The sequence below is a fragment of the Bombus terrestris genome, chromosome 6, assembly GCF_910591885.1.
Source record: "Bombus terrestris chromosome 6, iyBomTerr1.2, whole genome shotgun sequence".
Taxonomy (NCBI): Eukaryota; Metazoa; Arthropoda; class Insecta; order Hymenoptera; family Apidae; genus Bombus; species Bombus terrestris.
This window is the reverse complement of record NC_063274.1, coordinates 4,956,773-4,977,123: the sequence shown is the minus strand read 5'-3', so window position 1 is coordinate 4,977,123 and position 20,351 is coordinate 4,956,773. Positions and strand designations below refer to the sequence as shown.

General features: G+C 37.6%; 1 protein-coding gene and 1 long non-coding RNA gene across 13 annotated transcripts in view; one reads left to right on the top strand and one right to left on the bottom strand.

Moving 5' to 3' along the window:
• The window catches only part of LOC110119340, a 224,105-nt gene extending 208,443 nt beyond the window's left edge, over positions 1–15,662 (bottom strand). For 2 of the 3 annotated variants that reach the window (XR_007224280.1, XR_002307752.2), the window contains exons 1-2: positions 15,506–15,662; positions 14,773–15,057 (exon numbers count right to left, since the gene is read on the bottom strand). This is a non-coding gene — a long non-coding RNA (uncharacterized LOC110119340). Of the gene's footprint in view, positions 1–14,016; positions 14,478–14,772; positions 15,058–15,505 lie in introns of those variants that run through there. The other variant, XR_002307751.2, reaches the window with a different exon arrangement.
• Positions 1–20,351, top strand: part of LOC100647260 (Down syndrome cell adhesion molecule-like protein Dscam2) — a 127,035-nt gene that overhangs the window by 23,868 nt on the left and 82,816 nt on the right. The window lies entirely within an intron of this gene.

Sequence of the window (20,351 nt, the reverse complement as noted above, 5' to 3'; positions counted from 1 at the left end):
TTATATAATTATTATATTCTTAATATACGTGTACTATAAGGAAGTCTAAACTATACTACGTTTTCAAAACTCCATTTCTTTATTCAACTAAGCTTCTACTGTTGCAAATTCACCAACACAAAGCTCAAATCCATTAATCGTTCCTTGATAACGCTGCTCGTTACGTTTTATATGAAACTATCGATTGTCCCAACTTACAGGCGGAAGTGTATGTATAATTTTCGTCGCGACTGCACGGATACACATTAGCCGTGACCGAGGTGGTAGCAGCGTGGCACGTTCAATGACACGAGCGCACGAGGAGGACCTATGTGCTACGTGTCCACGATAGTATCGGTACACGATGGGCTGCGGGTGAATGTGCGCCCCTCCCTCTCTGCCGCTTTCGTGCAACTGCATGGTGATGCAGAGACGCGGATGCATCCTGTAGGAGAATATAACGAGCTCGAATCCGACTCTCGGGGTCGATGGCTGATGGTTTCGCCTTGCCCTCTCGAACACCTACTCTCCTCTTTCCTTTACACTCCCCCTCCACCTGACCCTCTTTCTCTCTTTCTTCGTCTGTCTTTCTCATTCTGTTTCGTCCCATCTCACACCGTGCACCCTCATTACCTCTCTTTCCAGTCGTCTGATCCTCGCCCTCTTCCCTTGTCCCATCGTCTATACGCCGACAGTGGCGTGTAGCTTTAAATTCAGGACCAGCCAGCCGGTCACGGGGGTGCGCCCTCGCCTGTCGAGTGGGACAGCGCCGGTTACTGGGATAGAAAACGTTTTGACGGGTGTTCTTGAGAGGTGGCTCACCTTCGTTCCGTGCTACGCTGCTGTGTTTCTTCTGGATTTTTATAGTTCTCGCGGCAAAAGTCGCGAGATATGCGCGAAAAGATACGCGAGTTTTATCAATGAGAGGAAACGCTAGCTTGTGTACGAGAGTATGTAAATCACAAGGATAGATACACTTGGCGTGTAGTTAAGCAAGTAACTTGTAGTTATTAGAATTAATGGAGAAAGTGTTTAACACTTTGGTCGTGAAACGATGTAATCACGGCATATTGTAGCAAAGGTTCAGCATGAAGCATTTCTTCTTTCGTGTACTTTCGTACAATATGTTTAACGATACAATTTTTTAAATCAAGAACGTAACTTGATTAATTTTAAGATGTCAGAAATTTGTGAGACTCGTAATAGAAAGCCACGAAATTTTCATTTCTAAAAACACAATCACAAACGTGCCAGCTATTTCATTTCTATAAATAATTTTCATAAAACGAATCCTATCATACAAGTTACGTAACACGTCGACCAATTTCCGGAATCGAGGGTCAACAGCTACCGAGAGAAAAGACCAGCGTGTTCCCTTTAGTTGGTAAAACGTTCACGTCATAACAACTATCGCGCAACTCCCGACACGATGGTAGAGGAACGACGCCGAAGGAACCGGAAGAAAGTGTCGTCTCGTCGCCTTACTCGAGCAAATACGACGCAAATTCGATACGAGCGGCATACCGTCGTCTCAGTCGACCTGACGCTCGCGTCGAGAATGAGATACAGCACGACTACACCTGGGAATAGTCGGAGCTTTCTCCTTTCACGTCCCCTCCTCTGGTTCAAGCGTCACTTCCCCTCTTCCGATGCTCTCCAGTGTCTCTTACCCCTCTTTCACCTTCCATCTTTCCCTATCCATCCACCTGCCTTTCACGATAACGCGTCGACCAAAGTAACATGTCGGTTTGACTGATGTCGCCTGGCGACATAAACGCCCTCCGGGAGATGCCTTCCGGTTTGATGGCACAACCGTTCTCCAGCTGTCTGTTGTCCTAGAAAGACACGCGAAATGCCACGCCAACGAAGATCTCACGATATCCTTGCTTATCGTAAATGGTATTGCAGTTTGATCGCTAAATTATGGATGAAATTTATTTCGGTTAACATTTCAGCATAATTGAGGATGTTTATGCGTTTTAGATTAGAATAGAGAAGAGCGAGTCGATATTTTATTTGAAAAACTAATTTATAGATAAAATATAGCTTTTTCGATATTTTACGAGTACAGATTTCAATTGTTATTTTAATTTGGAAATCGAGAGCCAATAAGTAAACTACTCGATACTAGAGAAACGATGTAATGTAAACTCACGTTGTAATAAAGTAGAAGAGGTCAGTCATAAACAGACACAGTAGAATTTAGAAAACATTACGTGTAAGTAAAATTAAAGACACGTAACGACGTTTCCGGCTTTTGTAAAATATATCTTTGTGTTGCACTAACGTGATTTTATATTTTTCATCAAGTGCCCTCCAGCTTTCGTGGAATAATGACATGTTGCGATTTTTCAAGGGAGGACGTCATTTTCTCCCTATTTCTGGCAAGTGGATACAAACAGGTTTACGTTTCCTTTCGCGATTTACCAATTCTGTACGATGTTTGCTTATATAAACATACAAGGAAGTCCCATTCTCCCGAGTATAAAACATTAAACGTGACTTCACTTAACGTTTTATCAAAAATCCCAGATAAGGAAGTAGTTTCACGTAAAATATTAAATTAGAGAGTGTCCGGCCGATCTTCCTTTCACCTTCGCTTTTTAATGATAATAATATCGTACAATCGCGTAGCCATTTCACTTACCAATTAATCCATTGGAGAACGAGCAATACAATAATCCGTAAAGTTGCGTAAACCTCATCCGACGAATAATAAAAAACGGAATTTTAAAAATTCAAAAAGCTAAAAATCTAAAGATCTACGGATTTATAACGAAAAATCTGAACTTGTGGAGAATTGAAAATCAAAAAATTCGAGATTCACGTATATACATTTTTGAAAAATATTGTTTTACCTATGCTATATAAAACGTGTACTACGATAATAGAACTTTTACAAAAGTTCTTCTACAAATCAGGAAGAAAAGATTTCCTGACTTATAGCACTTACAGCGCTGTAAATATTTCATCTTTTCTTTTTCTCTTTCAAAACTCATAAGATTAGAGAATTTAATCGAGAGAAAAAATAATAAGAAAAAAAATATTAAACAAATTTCTCGGTGAATATAGCTGGATATTCCTGGATATGGGAAGCGACGAGATTTCTGAAGAAATTCGCGATTTAGACATCGATGGTGTTTCTCGAATGGCCGCGCAAAGCTGCTGGAACTTTTTATCGAAATCCTCGTGCTTCCGATTTTCGTGATATTCCTTGCTAGAGATAAGAGCGTGCTTCTGCGGTCGTTGACTCGACGGTAAAATATTATTTCCGCCTGCACTCTCTCTCTCTCTTTCGTCCTTCCCAAAGCAGCGTGCCTCGCGCGCGCAGCGCAAAAGGACCGTCACTCCTCATCCTATCGGCTCTTTTTCTTTCTTTTCTTCTTTGCCAGCTGAAGAGCGAGGGTGGATCAAAAGGACACAAGCTTCTCAACGGGGGCGCTCATATGGGAATATACACAATACGAGAGCGTAATGGTAAACGCGCTGTCAAAACTGCAGTCGGTTTCAGATCTACATATACACGCTTTTGCCAACGAGGATTTCGACTTTGGCTTAAACATACAAATCCGCTCGCGATTGATTCTTCTTTATTTTTCTATCTTTATTCGTCGAGGGAACAGACTTTTTCCTGTGCATTTAAATTGTTCGTTGATGTAGTCGTAATTTATTTAACATAATATGCCATTGGTATTGAATATGTAGGATATTACCTGGCCAGAATTATTCAAACGACTTCAAAGGTCGATGGATATTTCTCGAATAATTTCACTTTGTGGCACGTACAATTTCTAATTAATAATATAGTCAAAACGATGTTCGTTGTTCTAAACAAGAGTCGTCTGTGAAATCAATAAAAATGACCAGCTGTGTATCTTTTATAGCAGAAGCGAAATAAAGCGAAAAAGCATATTCTGTACAGCGACGTACAAAAATGTTTATTCAGCGAGATTTCATACGTTTCTCTCTGAAAGCAAAAAAAAAAAATGAGGGAGTGTTATTTTATAGTGGATGTTAGCTGAAGAAAATAATATAACAAAGAAACACTGGTTATTACTGTACTTGTGTCTATATAGAGGAATGCTGAATTAATTTATTTAAGAGGAATCATCAAAAATCTATTTGACCAAATATCTGCACGTAGCTCTGGAAAGTATTTCACTTTAATTATTTTGAAGAGAATTATCATAAAATTGTACGAACGAAATCTATAATTAGGTATTACTTAATAGTAAAGAGTATCAATGATGAAGAACGATCTGGAGCAAAATGTACTAAAATAGCAAATATTGGAAACATCTGAAAATTCCACGGTTAAGGATTTTAAGTTAGTGAATGATCACAAATTATAATAATAATAACGTGCTACATACGAAATAGAAACAATGAGCATATTTCGATTAATTTTATCGTACAAAGATGAAGATTTATGTCAAAGGAAACGTAATTAATTAATCGAATAGTTTCGAAGATTTTTCACTGTACATTATTTTCTCTTAGAGAGATGTTAAAACTTTTAATCGACGACATTATTTCTATTCAAATATTTTTGGAGCATACTTTTCGAACGAAATAGCAAAACGACGATATGAATGAAAAATATGAGTACTTTGATCATAATTATCCGATTACTTTAAATAGGAAGCTAGAGAGAAGAAATAGAAAGGGACAGGAGAAATAAATAATTCACGGGAGATAGATTTTTAATGATCTCTTCTTAACTTCTACATTCTACAGAACTGGATCGAGAAATGTCAGCGAGGTGCTTCATAAATCCCATGGATTTTCCACGAGATCCGGTAAAGATTACTCTCCTTTGATCCGAACAGGATATACGACTAACAGGTCGTCTGATACACGCTCTTTTAAGGGCTGTAGACGTCCTCTGAGATTGGATTTCAATTTCAGTTTTACGAACATCGATTAATACGTTTTTCTCGTGAAATATCGGAAAAAATATTTTCTCACTATCTGGAACAGGACAAAAGCCATTTCAGGGAAATGGCACTCAGATAGAATCATGATGCTTTTCAAGTATCGAGTCATCTTTAGATATAGGTAACAAAAGGTGTGACATCCTACATATTATATTTCAATACCATTTTCTATCTTCGAGTATTTAGATAGGATTTTTATCCAATTTGTATTTATATCTTTGACTAAGAGCATCGCACTTTATATCAAGAATGAATTCTTAAATCCATTACGAACAAGATCCAGTATCGACGCAAACAATTTCAAGCCAATTCTTTGAAACGAAAAAAAGTATCGAACAAACTTTTTCAATTTCTTTCTATACATTAAAAAAAAAAAAAAAGAAACAAAAATCGAATAATATAAATTGAATGGAAGAAAACTACAGATGAAACATTAGCTTCGCGTAAAATCACCCTTTAATGGATTAATGTAGCCAAAAATATCTGAAATTCATAAATTTCCAAAATTTACTTCTCTCCAAAAATACAAATCTCCTAAAATTTATGAACGCGAAAAGTGATTTCGATAAAAGAATTAATACATCGATTATCCCCGTGGATAAGGGATTGTGCACGGTGTTTGCCATCTAAAAGAGAGGCGAAAGATTCTTATCCATCCGCGTTGGTCCATTCGACGACGGGTTCGTCTCCGCTCGGGTATTTGCTCCTGTAATCTTTTTATCCTTCTCCTCGTATTCGTGGTCCGCAGGATAGAGGAAAAGGAGAAAGAGGTGGAGTCACAGTATCCAGCCAGCCAAGGAGCAATATCGTTCTCCTTCAGGCGGCTGCTCATCTCCAGAGGACATCAGTTTCTCTACTACCTTCGCAATCTCTCTCTCTCTCTCTCTCTCCTTCTCTCTCCCTTCCTTCGATCCTTCTCTTTCTCATTTTCTGTCCTCGTTTTTCCGACGCTCTTCTTTCTCGAATCGAAAGAGCATCCTCGGACTGCAAATTAGCCAGGATCTCGTGCAAGAAGGTTCGTCCCTTCTTTGGCGTGGGAGCATGCGAGTCATGCAACATCATCCCTCGGCTTTGCTCCATAGCCTCTCTAACACTGTTATGCGAGCATCGTAAATAAAACGGCGCACGTAGGACTTGCTCGCCAGAAACGTAGCAACAGTTTGCAGCGTATGAATCAGGCGATGCGGTTTGTTTTGTTGGCCTACTTTCTTACGACGCTCACACCGCTCTCCCTTGAAGGTTCGACTGGAGGCAATTGCATCTTTCTTGGCCCGAGGTCAATACGACGCGCTGAACCATGGCGAGGGACATTGATCCCGATTCTCGAATGGCTAGTGAAAGTGCACGAGGGACAAGATGATGCACACCGCGAATTAAGGACGAACACGCGTTACTTTTTGCTCTTGGGATTCTCTGAGAGATATGCCGTTTGAGAAAGTAGAGATATGTGTGTATGTATGTGTATGTGTATATATACAGGTTTATTGAACCAGACGATTCTATTTCGATGATTAATGGACTCGTTTGTAAAATCGTGGAATTGAGACGGGAAAATGGATCGATGTTCGTCCGTGATAATTCTTACGTATTCACAGTTCGATAAAAATTTACTGTTAAAAGATTATGTCTTTTACAGACTGTAGAAGGCTATGACGTGATCCGGTAAATGGAAACTTGTTTGATACTTATCAAATTTTTATTTGCTTTAATGGGAAGACAAGTTGGTGTTTAGCTAAATACGTCGCCAATTATGCTAGAAGCAACATTTATGGAAAAGATGAAATTAATATTACTTTTGAAAATTATCATCAAACTGCTACGAATCTAATTCTTTGATTTATGCTAAATACTCAAATCTTTAAAATGGATACTTCGAGATGCAGAAATGCATACATTAAAGAGTGGGATTGTAATAAAATATAAGAATAAAGGAGAATTCGCAATTTGGTTAAATAAAAATCGGTTTTCGGAGAGTAGCGTTTACTCGCAAGCTGGTATAAAGTTCGAGGCAAAGGGCAACGCGACCCTACGCAGAACACGATAAAATACCGCAATTCTTTGTAGATGAAATGTATGTTTTCTGGTGTTGTTACTTTCAACTACAACGGGATATGTAAAACGATTGTTGGCTTGCGGCATAATAAAGTTTTCCGTTGCAGGACGAGGCTGCTGCATCTTTTGTAGGAAACTTCACGCTCGTGATAAATGAATTTGCCATGTAAAGCGTATAACCGCCTAATGTGCGTTAATTAAAAAACTTCCGCCGTCTTTAGCGAGTCGTTACAGCGATATCATTGTCTTGAAATTATCATGTTGGGGCGACTTTAATGCAAGACTTCACAAAAGGGGTTGTTTATTACGATAATTGATTTCTCTTTTATTTTATTTTCAGACGTTTTCGCCGTAGAAAGTTCCACCGTGAAACGACTACTATACCAGATATTCAATAATCGACCCGTTTTCTCTCTTTTTATTTCATTTCCAGACATTTTCACCATAGAATATTCTATTGTGAAATAAGTATTGTATCAGATACTCGTTTTAAAATTTATATCAATGGAACAATGATATAATGGCTGATGAATCAGTTACGCGAATGGTCTTGAATATTCCACTTCCACGCTATTCAATTATACATACCGTTTTATTGTTCTCGTTTGCGATCGATTCCAAATTATGCTAATAAATTCCGCTGTAAGATTTAACTCTCGGAAGAACTAATTAAAACTTTTCTAATTCCTCTCACTGCTAATTACTGCAAAATCGTGACCGAACGTTTACGACCGCCGATTTTAGGTTGAGATTGTAAATTCATTCGCCGGATTATCGATTCGACAGTCAGGAAACTTTCTGAATGATCTGCCCTGAAAACGTCCCCGTTTACCTTGAAATTAGTTCACACAGTTCATAGCTCACCAGATTATTAATTATGATATTTATACTTGGAATATACGTGCTTTTAAGTGGAATAATTATAGAATGTATTTGCTTTGTTTCTACTCGTAAGCTGAATAAATTTTATTTAACAAATGAACATAAATAAAGATCAATCGTTTTAAGATCGGAAAGCTTCGAAACAGAACTATTATCTTAGCGGTATATCATTCAAAACTATCAATATAGTATAGATATAGCACTATATATATCCTACATCACGGTGAATCTTTATGGACGTTAACAATTATCAATAAATCTGAAAGATGAAGTCACATTTAAAGTCAATACCTGTTATAGCCATTTCGATGATAATATCTAAATTCTCTACTCGACGCATACTAAATTCACGCGTATCTACTATGTTGCACAATCAAACAGTTAGAATTAAATTCATTGGATATTTCGATAAGCTACTTTCTCGTAAAATTTTGAATTAGAAATTTGATTTCGAAAAAGAGATATTTCAATGACTAAAATATTACCAAGGTACTATCCGTTTCTCTGTCAAAACTGCTTACAATCATCCTTGAACTTTCTCGACAAATACTGGCTATTCTCCAGCCTGGTTCTACTTTATCCCTGTTCCCTCAACATAGAAAACGAATATAGAAGTAGCCAAATACTGCTACAAAAACGCATCTCTGCATAATATTCTTTCTTTGTTCGTATTATCTGTAATTATCTGAAAAGGCAAACAAACTTGCCGAATCCAAGCTCGAGGATCCAAGATCAACACTGCCACGATCTTCCTCGTCAGTAAAACTTTCCGTCTAACTTACGTTCGCCATTGAACGCAACAAAGTGGAGCCGACGATCTACAGACAATTCTTCTCCGATCAGTCATTTTCCCGGGCACCGAAAGCTGGTTCAATAGCGTCCGTAGCGGCGAGATACTTAAAACGGTTCCCATCTGACTGGTTCCATCGACGCCATTGTACGACCCAATGTCTACGACGCGCCATCAAGCCGTTCCTTATCGTTCGATTGTTCGTGCAACACGTTAATGAATCCCATTGCAGGCTACCTATCGCGCGCTTATCGAATAACGTGATCGAAAAATTTGCACGGATATAACGCCATCTAACCGCGATATCGACGCGTCTGGCAGAAGTACCGTCTGAGATGGGTGGCCAGACAGAGAAATAGCCTAGTCAGCCGCGTATGCCAGCCTGCAACATGGCCAATTGTGCGTTACGCAGTGTAGATAGCCTGCTCGTTCGCGGAAGAGGGGTTTGCTTGGCTGCCTTAACGCCGCCAATTCGCGAGGCTTGACTACACGCGTACACCACCTCTTTCTGTCTCTCTCTGCGTGGCGTCATTTCCGGCTGACACCGGTATTGTGCAGACTACATTGTCCCAGCGTGTATTCAATGAGACGGCCCGCGGCAACTAACCGTCAGGGGGGCCAGGGGACAGCCGGAGAAACTGCGAGCACCCAGAGACGCCGCACTCTGCTCCACCGACTGCCTCCCCTCGTAAGCGGACGAGCTTCCTTGGAACAATGAATTGTTCTGAAAGATGTCATTGTCCGATCGCTCGCGGGCCCTGTCGCGTTTCGCGTAGTAAACTCTCGCAGCCCTTATACAATCGCCGTTCAAGTCGCTTCTCGATATAAACTATGCACTATACACGATCATTAACCTTTCGTTTCGCGTCTTAATTTCCCGTTTATCGATCGACGACTACCGATTTAGCGAGCGGGCCAGACAAAGGCAACTTTGTCATGGTAGTACGCGAGCAATTTCAGGAATTCGCGTCTGGTTCGTCTCTGTTGGCATGGTATGCTCGTGTCTTTTCTTTTTTTTGAGGGTGATCCATGGGGTGGATATTAAAAACGACGCGTTTTTGCGAGACTATGAAATGAAGAGACAAAGGGAAACTTTGATACGGCGAAAAATTGTTCCTTTAGAGCCCGAGAACCTCGAAAGCACATAAAGTTTGTTGTATAATCTAATTAAAGTTTTCTGATTATACTTTATGTAAGCCAATATTGTTTTCTAACTTCTAAATTTTCAATGAAACCAGTTAATTAACCCTTAGACTAGGTCTTTCGTGATCTTCGAACATACATTTTGTACGTTTTACTTTGTACTATCTGCTATAGGTGCATCATGTCGAAGATTCTACGACGATCCCAATTTCAAATGATCAAAGAATGAATTCAAATGAATTTCTTCGGTTCTTTATAAATACTGTTACTGGAAAACGTATCAAACACGAGAGAGTTTGTGCTTTAAGGACATGTTTTTTAACGTATTTCTTGTATAACGTTATTTTCTGTTACGTGTGTGCAATAATTTTTTTATCTCTTATTTAAAGGAAAAAAAACCATATCTCTTTTGAACTGGATTTACCATTTGGATTTTGTACGAATAGAAAGAGCTTAATATTGACTTGTATATTTGTACAGATAACTCGGGGAAGTTCAGAGCGTCCGCTAGGGTAACTTTTATTTCCGATTCCGCAATTATGCTCTATAGTACTCCATACTGTATGTAGGGTCGACACTCGTACTTCAATGTTCACAGCTCTTATCGCGGTAAAAGATTCAATGCGCGGTAAGTTCGACGAGATGATTTCATTGGGAGTACGACCGATATGGTCTGTTACACAGACTGAATAGACTCGATTATATCAATGGTTGGCGTAAAATTCGAACCACCGCGATAACGACGAGTTTTTATTCGCTACCACCAGAGAGAAGCTTCGATCAGAAACCTGAGCATTAATATGCGAATAACGAACCGTACGACGTTTATATTTTAATACAGAAAAGTATTTCAGTGTCTAAAACTGGGAGCATGTGGCAAACGCTCGGTACGAAATTCCATTTCATTGAAACTTTTTGTCTATGCGAACAACATTAGCGAATTTCACGTGAAACTTCTGGTGGAATTTCTGCATGATTGTTCACTGTTTAGTATTTAAAATGTTTGGATATTTAGAACGACTTTCGTATCGAATTATCAGCGATATCTGCGTATATTCTGGAAAAAATTAATAGCACTCTGAAAACTAGAAATGCGTTTTTGTATGACTAAATATGTAAATATTGTAGTATCCTGGACAGATTGTCTAAGAAATCTCGGGTGAACCATAAACAACGTTGCGAGAAAGCCTAAATGCCGACAGGCCAAAAGGGTCTGCAAGCTTCAATGGACCGTGTGGCCCATCAATGTGTCGTTGGTGTTTCAGTCAAATAGTTACGCGGTAAAAAGATGTGACCGTGGCCGATAACATCAACCAAATCTCAATCCACATCAGAGACCAGGCCACACACCATGGGCAAGATGGCATCCAAATATCTATACATCCTCACTGCGTACCCTCAATAGTCTTAAGGAGCCACCATAAATCTTGGCATTTCCATAGTTAAGGTCCTTCAGACCAAACAAGTATCTTTTATTTCAGGTGTCCTTTACATTTATTGTTTACTGCGGGTTGACACGGGAAAATTAGTTTTTCTCACGTATGATGCTTCCCACTAGCAACTTTTTATCGAGGGCGGCTAAGATCCTTCCTATTCCACCAACCTTCTTATTATCCAATCAGAAGCAATGTCTACTGCCCTCACCTTCCTAACCAAAATTGTCATCAACAAATCCGATGGTCCGGTGTGCTAGATACACCCATAACTAGCTTTCCTCAGACTCAGCATCGTCACTGAACTTCACTTATTTTCTATCTTTAGAATAGTCAACATCTTTTTACCGAGTTTCTGCCCTTAGACCAGTCGCATACTTAGTTTATACATAACCATCAGGGTAACTAGTTCCTATATAAAGTTATTGGAGTGAACTGTGATTTATACGTGTCAATTCAGTGTATATTCAATTGTGACTATTGAATTCATAATAAAGATTGATAAAAGGAGGGCTAATAGTTACGGCTCGACCTTGTTACTTTTATATAATCTGAATTGTGAATTGTAATTTTACGTGACAGTCGCAGACGGTCGCGGAACGTGTATGTCACGTAAACTTGTGACTTAGATTATAAAGAAAGAAGGTTGAGCCGTAGCCCAACTCTTAACTTTCTTTTATCAAACTTTATTATAAATTCAATGATTACAATAGTCTTACAGAGATAGTATAATATACTGAATCAGAGAAAGGCTGAACAAGAACTGCCTGAGTTTGCTGAAGTCTCGACACATATACGTTTTGGTTTGGGGATGTTGACGGGCTCGGTGTAGGTTATGATGATAAGCTGGTGACGTGTGCAAAAGAGTCCAAAGGTCGGGAAGGAAGTCTTATCTCCGATGCAGATTAAGGTGTGGTCGATGTGGGCCTATGAGAAAAGGCAAAGGGATGCTTAAGGGAGAAAGACGAATTAACAGGCAGTAATTAGATGAGACGTCAGAGTGTGGTCAGCGTTGTCGGAGAGCGTTGTCAGCGTCGTCAAAGACAATGTTGTCAGCATCGTTGAGGAGGATGGTTCGCGTGAGAGAGAGAGAGAGCGTTGAAACCGTGGTGACAAGAGTTGTAAATTAACTATTTAGTTGTCTTAGTTATAGCACATTACTGTATTTAGTTCACGTTAAATAACCATCGTTTCCAGTTTAATCCATTCTAAATAAATAAAGAAATCCTACAATATAAATGAAACATTTAATTTTGGAAGGTGAATTTAATCTTGTCATTGATAAACCTTGTTTAGTCAGGATGGTAATCTTGCTGGATTTAATACTTAAAATTGTTTGAGACTCTGGTAATCGTAAATTTTATTAAGTTAGAAACGAAGTATAATAAATATCCTTCCCTATAAAAAGAATATAGGAAAAAGAAACGTTAATGGATTGTTAACATGGAAAGATTAATTGTTAAAAATAACTGCAATATTTAACTGAAACCAAGCGACAACATACGCTACACTCTAAAAATGAAATTCCCTGTAAATATTTTTTATTGAAATATTCCTCTACAATCTTTAGTAAACAAAATCTCACTAACTCTATTGATAATGTAATCGCTATATTCTACAATTTATCACAATCAAAACATCATATTAAGGCTTTAAGTTTCGATTTAAAAGTTAAAATAAGAATCACGAACTAGTACACGACTCCTCTAATTTCGTATGAGATCAATCTTAACAAGAGATTCCAATATTATTAAATTCCGAAAAAACTAAAAAATCCAAAATCGCTTGAAAAAATTCAAACTAATAAATAAATTGTAGCGTGCACAGCACTAAACGATCACATTAACAGTAACCACTTTTCCAGCCCATATCCTTTATAATTGCAACTACCGTTGCACCACATTTAAGCAAGGGACACGTGTCTTTAATACGGCCTGATACGCATTCAGACATTCGTTGAAACGACAGAGATTCAAATACCGAGAGAAACATGGACCACAGACAGTAATATTCCGTTTTCGTCGACGGAGCGAGTCTGCGAATTAGCACGACGTTACCTACGGCCTACGGCAAATTCTCGACTCCATGAGAAGTAATATTGTCCGAGCAGCGTGGTACGAGCTCCTGTTTCAACCACTTGGACTCCTTTAAACAACGGGCTCCACGCCAAAACTGCGAATCCTATCCGAACCGAGTCAGCTCAGGGATTCCTGAGCAGTTCTGCATTCACGTCACGGCCTCCGGTTAAATCCAAAGATACGTGGAACACGGGGAAAATGAATTCACGGACGATATCGTCGAATAGGGTGCTTGTTGCAGTTGATAATGAATTTTTACGATTCGAGACAACGTGCTTTTTCTATTTTACGTACACTCTGGCACAAAAGTCTTAGAGTACATCTCCTGTTTTTAATAAGTTTTTCGTATTTAATAATTTTAAATGATCGAGTTAAATAAATTATTACAATATGATTTATCTACGTTTTTGCCAATTTTGAGAGAATTATAATAAGCGTTTAAAACTTTTAGCAGAGTGTGTGTTTTTTTTTTTCTCTGTACAGAATATCGCGAAATTGGAATATATGGGATGCAAGATAAATAACAATTTAACGAATGGAATCTGTATAAACGTGTTAAATATTGCGGTGGAGTAAATAAATAAATATTGATTTTAAGTATTTAAGATAGTGCAAGATAAGAACATAACCTTCAAAATAATATTGAAATTTGTATTATTTATTACTATATATCAGAAATTGCAAGAGAACTCGAGAAATATATTTAAGTAACGAGTAACATAAGTGCAAAAAAGGCAGAAACATGAATTTAAAATACATGTACAAATACATGTAAAATACATGTAAAAAGACAGCGTACGTACATACATTAGTATATACATATGTGCATACATAATGTCATTCTAACCTTATACATACATATTTCAGAACAAGATGTTTCAAAATAAAAAATCGTCGATAGAAAGATTCAACTGGGAATTCAGACGGTAATAAAGATCACAAAATTGAACAAGACACTCGTTTAAAATCTTCCTGATTCGATCGTACATATCGTTTCAGTTATTTCTATCTATAAATATCTCGATTCTAGTTCGAACAATAATTCAGTTGTCCACGTAGCTACACGTCTCAGTCGGTAAAACCTGACGTGATACAAATTGAACCTGCATGGCGTACATAAATCATCACTATCTCTCCTTTCATAGTGGATCGTATCCCTTTGGTTCTATCCTATAGTATATAGCTAAAAATCAACATGTATATTTTCAACAAGATACGCGTTTCAATTAAAAATATGAATTATCATACGCGCATATAAGTTAATTTTTTCTTTTATTTACTAAGATACTCAAAATGAAATCTAGTAGTCATTTTAAGAAATTACGTGACTCGAGATACTTTGTCGTTCGAGCGAATACGTATCCGTATAATCTGAGCAACCGTTAACATAAATCTAGAATGAGAAACTAGAGGAGGAACGACGGGACGAAACAAGGAGATAGAAGGCAATTGATATTTTCTGTTACTTTCTTACTTACCCCCCACTAGGATGTGCACAGCAATTCATCTCCATTCTTCACCGCTTCCAGCATCTCCACACTTTTCTCGACTATTATCCTTCTCGCTCTCGTATGATCATCTAGTAATCAAGCCATCCTCTTCCCTCTCTCCTTAACGAACTCATCTGACGATAACATTGTCCCAATAAAATTTGATAAAAAATTGGTTATTGCAAGGAACAAATCGCAATATATTGCTCACGATATATCACGATGAAATCGCTTCATTTTTCATCTCGCATTTAACGACGAGTCTTGTTGGACCTGAATCGTGTCAACATACAGAAATTCGTTTTATATACGCGTATACACACATACACACACACCGTACCACACACACCATACCACACACGTAAAGCGTCATTACTTTTCTGTTATATTTTATTACGAATACGAAAGCATGAAATTAGTTAAATAATTTAAAATCAATATTAGTGTTATTTTATCTACCGCGTGTAATTTACGCTCTAGGCTGAATATATAATTAGTAAATTAAATGATGCAAATGGACATTACGAATCAAATACTGTGCAAATAACTGGTATCCATATTACTCGAGAGAATTATACACCTCACGAATAGCAAACTCTTAGTTGTGTTTCTGTCAACGAATTAACACGATAGGCAACGTTTACTGCAAACAAATCAATATGTGTATTCGATCGATGCAAACCCACTATTGTCGATGCAATTTCAAGGTAAATGTACATACTTCTGAGGAGATACCGAAGATTCTCTCTCACCGTCGTTGAAACGAATCTTTGTCCGTGATTGTAATTTGACAATATTTCACTATTAGGATACCTTTTAAGACTGTAAACGGTTTATAACTCCGCGAAGATATCTACACTTTCAAAATATCAAATACATCCGAACTTGTAAGAACACTATCACTGCTACCTACATGTACATATACTACTACTTAGGTAAGCATTTACGAAAATATTTCTGATTGGTCGTATAAATAAACTCAGCTCTCCGATTGGTAGAGAACCTCATTGGTTAAGAAATCTGTCATCAAAATTCACATAATTTGAATAATTTGAATAATTTGAATAATTTGAATAATTTAAATAATTCAAAGGGATTATTTATGTGCGCATTCTTCATGTATTAATTTTTTATATTAATCTAAACTCTTTTTCGCGATTGGCGTACAAACAAATACAACTCTCTGATTGGTGTCAGATTCTTATTCGTTGAGAAAGTTGTCGTATTAAGATTCAAGTATTGTAATTTGAACAAGTTGGAGTGATCCTTTGTGTAGTTGTGCGTATAAAATAATTAATTAATTTCGTTTCAAATATTTATAAATTTTCTAAACTGTGTTAATATATTCCATTCAATCACTTAATTCTCAAACGTTATAAACAAATTTCTGGACTCTTTGTATAACATCACGTGTTTATTTATGATATGTACCTACTTACTTATTTGCAATGAAAAATTAAGCAGACAACAGTGAGTTGAACACCAGACTGGTGAGTAAAATACGTTATTTCCTTTCATATTATTCATATCATGAATTATCTCCATGGTAATTTATATTACTTTATGACTACCAAAAGAGGTTATGTGTTGGTCATTTGAATAAAAACACGAATACCTCTGGACCCTTTTTTTTTACACACACTGTCCTATGTCCTATATTTCATGTCCATAAACATTTGAATACATCGTAATTTATTGGTCCTGTATTATTTAATTAAATTGAAATAAATTTCCGCGAAATACGAAGGTTGAGTTAACATATACAGATATACATAACATAAAATACTAGCACACACCACTAATATTAACATACACATGTTACGTTTTCTATATATTAAATATTCAATTCATATAAATAGACAATAACACAATGCAGAATTTTATCTAAAAAAATTAATTGACTTTAGTTTGTATTAAAGCCATTTTAATAATTTCCATATATAAATAGTAATATAATTTCTGTACATATATATATACATACTACATGTATACTCCGTGTAGAAAAATTACTCAGCTTTAAATTGTATCGTCTCAAGTGCGATATCATTTTCGTGATTTCAACTTGTCGAGAACAATTTCCTTGTTGTCTCACGTTAATCTTCTGATCAGCATCTGTAGATAAACATTTTCTTCAGCAACATAGCAATTTTGTAGAATAATTAACCTAGCCTGTAAGTTAGAAACAAAGCTTAGTTTGTAAAAAGTTTTATAAAAATGAATGGGCCATTAATAAAAGTTTTAACATTTTGCGGATCGAAAATAAGTCTCGCCGGTTCTCCGCGGACATTCTCTCTGTTATCCGTCGAAAGAGCAACTGAAAGCGATGAAAAATTGACTCCACTCGTTGAGCCGTGGCAAAGTTGCCGGAACTTCCGGCGACTTTCCTCTTCTTCGTTAAAAAAAAAAGAGGGGGGGGAAGAAGAAAAAATCTCCGGGGATGAGGACGGGATAGCGGAATCCAGAAAAAGGAGGGCAAAAAGCCACGGAGTGGGAGACTTAGAGTGTTCCAGTTCGACAAGCAGAAAAGAGAAGTTTTGGCTCGTTAGTAGTTAGAAGAGTCGATAGAAATCTCGAAAGCGTCAGATTTTTTCCTGAATCTGACTCTATCCATACGTTTCATTCCTATAAGCGTTCTCGAAAATATGAATCGATATTGCGCGAAGGAAATAACAACGTTTGATGACTTTCAATTCCATTCATGCTATTAAGATGAGTGAAGAAGAAAGTAAAAGCATCGAAGATAAATTAATCAAACGGAAATAATATCAGAAATCGTTAAGTAACTTTCAAACAAACTTTCGCTGATATAAAACTAATTTATATCGATATACAAGCTTCGATCAAGAGCGTCTCATATGGATGCCTAAATAGGTCATTGTTTTAGCTGGTTCGATTTCTCGAAAATTTTCAGCTAGCGATATCTACATCCCTATACGATGGCGAATGATTACCTTCCATGAATCCATTAATGCGCACTGATTAATAAAGTGTATCGAACTTAACGAAGCGAACAGGAAAAGGGAACCATTTATTAGAATAGAAAGAATATAACCGTGGAAGCAGGTACACATTCCTGGCTATCTAATTTCGATCGTCTATCGGCCACGATTCAATACAAACCGTATAATTTCATCCGAATCGAAAACCGATAACGGTTGCGCGGACGTCTGTTGGATCCAACATCGGCACGATTAATTATCCCCGAAAGTGTACTTACACGCAGGACGCGTTAAGCCCGACCACTTGCGTCGAACGTACGTAACAACGCACAGATAACTTTTTCTCAGTTTCGTTTATTGCGTGCAGCCTGGTATTTGTCGTGTAGATCCAGGCGGTGTAAAGGGTAGGCGGTTTTATTAAACCTCGTCCGGTGGTACACGCTTAACTATCTCTCTGATATCGCGCCGCTACGTGCATACCTCTCTTTGAGATGAACACCATCCTCGAGGCAACCACCACCGGTAAAAGTCCAAGCAGGCAGGACTAAAAGAGGTCGACAACCCCGCCTTCGATAATTACCGTGGGTGGCGTGGGCGAACCTCTTTCTCTCTTTTCCTTTTCCTTCCCCTTTTCACCCTTTCTCTCGACCTTCCCTGTCCTGCTCTTCACGGTCTCCTCTACCCTTCTCTCTTTTCATTGCTGTTTCTCATCTTGCGTCTTCGTCGTTCCTTCGGTCTCTCGTTATCGTCTCTTTTCCTCCAATTCCTTCTGGTTCTCTCGTTCTCTTTCACGCCGAAGCTTTTGCGCCTCAGTTGCGACGAATCGATGGAGCGCTCTGATCGACCGATAAAAATATACCCGCGATATACATATGGCTGTATTATTTTGAAAACGACCTGGTTCGCCTAACCTCTGCGTCGGTGTACGATCCCAGTAATGGTAAAATGCCGGTGAATAAACATTTCTTTGAGCAAAACCTACGCGAAGGAAACAAAAGGGCGAAAGAGTGAGAGGAAGAGAGAGAGAGAGAGAGAGGAGGAGGAAGGTCATTGTTGAGAAGGTAGCCGTGGACAGAAGGGGTTGTCGTCGGTGCGGCAGTAGCAATACGTCGAGCGAAGGGAGCAATATTCTTTGATGTCGAAGACTCGACGTTTACCAACGTCACGAGGATTCCAACGCGGGCATGGTTCGTATTCAGTCCGTGAAATATATCGTGAACCGTGCAGAAAGAAACGAGAAGTGGCAAGAGGGCAGATTGGAAGGGCGAATGTGATCGCTGCGGAAGGGAAAGGAAGAGGGGAAAACACGTAAAGATATCCGCTCCAATGAATTCACGAAATAGTTCCCTGTTTCTGACAAAACTCACGGTTCCGTGCTAACCATCCTGAGAATTATTTTTCACAATAAAACGTTCCGCGGCACTGTCTCGCAGTGTTCGATTTATCGTAGAAATCGATGAAATTTAAAAGTTCCTAATGTAGAGAATACGTTGGACATATAGTAGGTCAATCGAGTAATATTTCAAGCAACAAATATAAAATTCATAATGTGGAAATTCATACCAAGCGTGAAATATTTCTTTCCTTTTTATCTCTTGCTCGAATACAGCTTTACTTTTTAATCGATTATACATAAATATATTTAGAATCTTTGAAATTCATTTTTCCAAATCTCCAAATCCAAAGATAAAGCAACGTGTAATATTCATTAAAACAAATATTTCCACAAATAATTAAATTAAACTTAGAAAATTGATGAAATCTTTTAATTAATTTATAATAATTTTTATAATATGGAAACATATTATTCGAGTTAAAAAGTTATTTTTATTTTAACATATAACTAAACAAATCTTTTTAAACGTTATTGCACACTTGTAAAGATTTAGTACTGTTGTATAACTTCTAAAAAACAATTTCCTTCTTTGTTAGTCATACAAAATCTGTATTCTGCATATTAAATTGCATCGTATATTGGCTCGCATATAATTTCCAAATATTATACGCCCGTTATTGCTGCAATATACACATTTGTCCCGCATGTCATATTTAGACATGTAACATTAAGTGTAGGTAATTACTCGCAAAGGTATTTATCCGATAATATTTACTATCTTAATGCACTGTAAATAGGGAGCATCCATGAATGTAAACGCTCGTTTGTTCAATTTACAGCGTTCGCTGTAAAGTTATGAAATTCATTTCACGCTCTTACCACGCGCTTTGAGGTAAGAAAAGCCTGAGGGACTGTGAACACGCTAATTGCGATTCGCCAAAGGCTGTTTGGAACGGTTTACTGTTCCAATTATTGCGCTGCGAAAGCTTGCTCAATTTCGAGAGTAACAGCTAACATTGCAAATAGAACGAATAAATTGTATCAGTTTCTCCGTATAATTACTGATTATAGGATGAAAGTAATCAGTTTTAAGATAGCTACCTCAAATTGTAATTACATTTCGAATACCTTGTAAAATTTAATCGTGCGTTTTAATTACGTTTTAACTTTCGTACCGAAATATTCGATGGAAATAAACATTTCAATAATAATTATGCAGATGCGGGTGAATTATACGTATTTAATGCAATTTGATGCATTATTATCGTAAAGCATTTACCATGCAACTATAA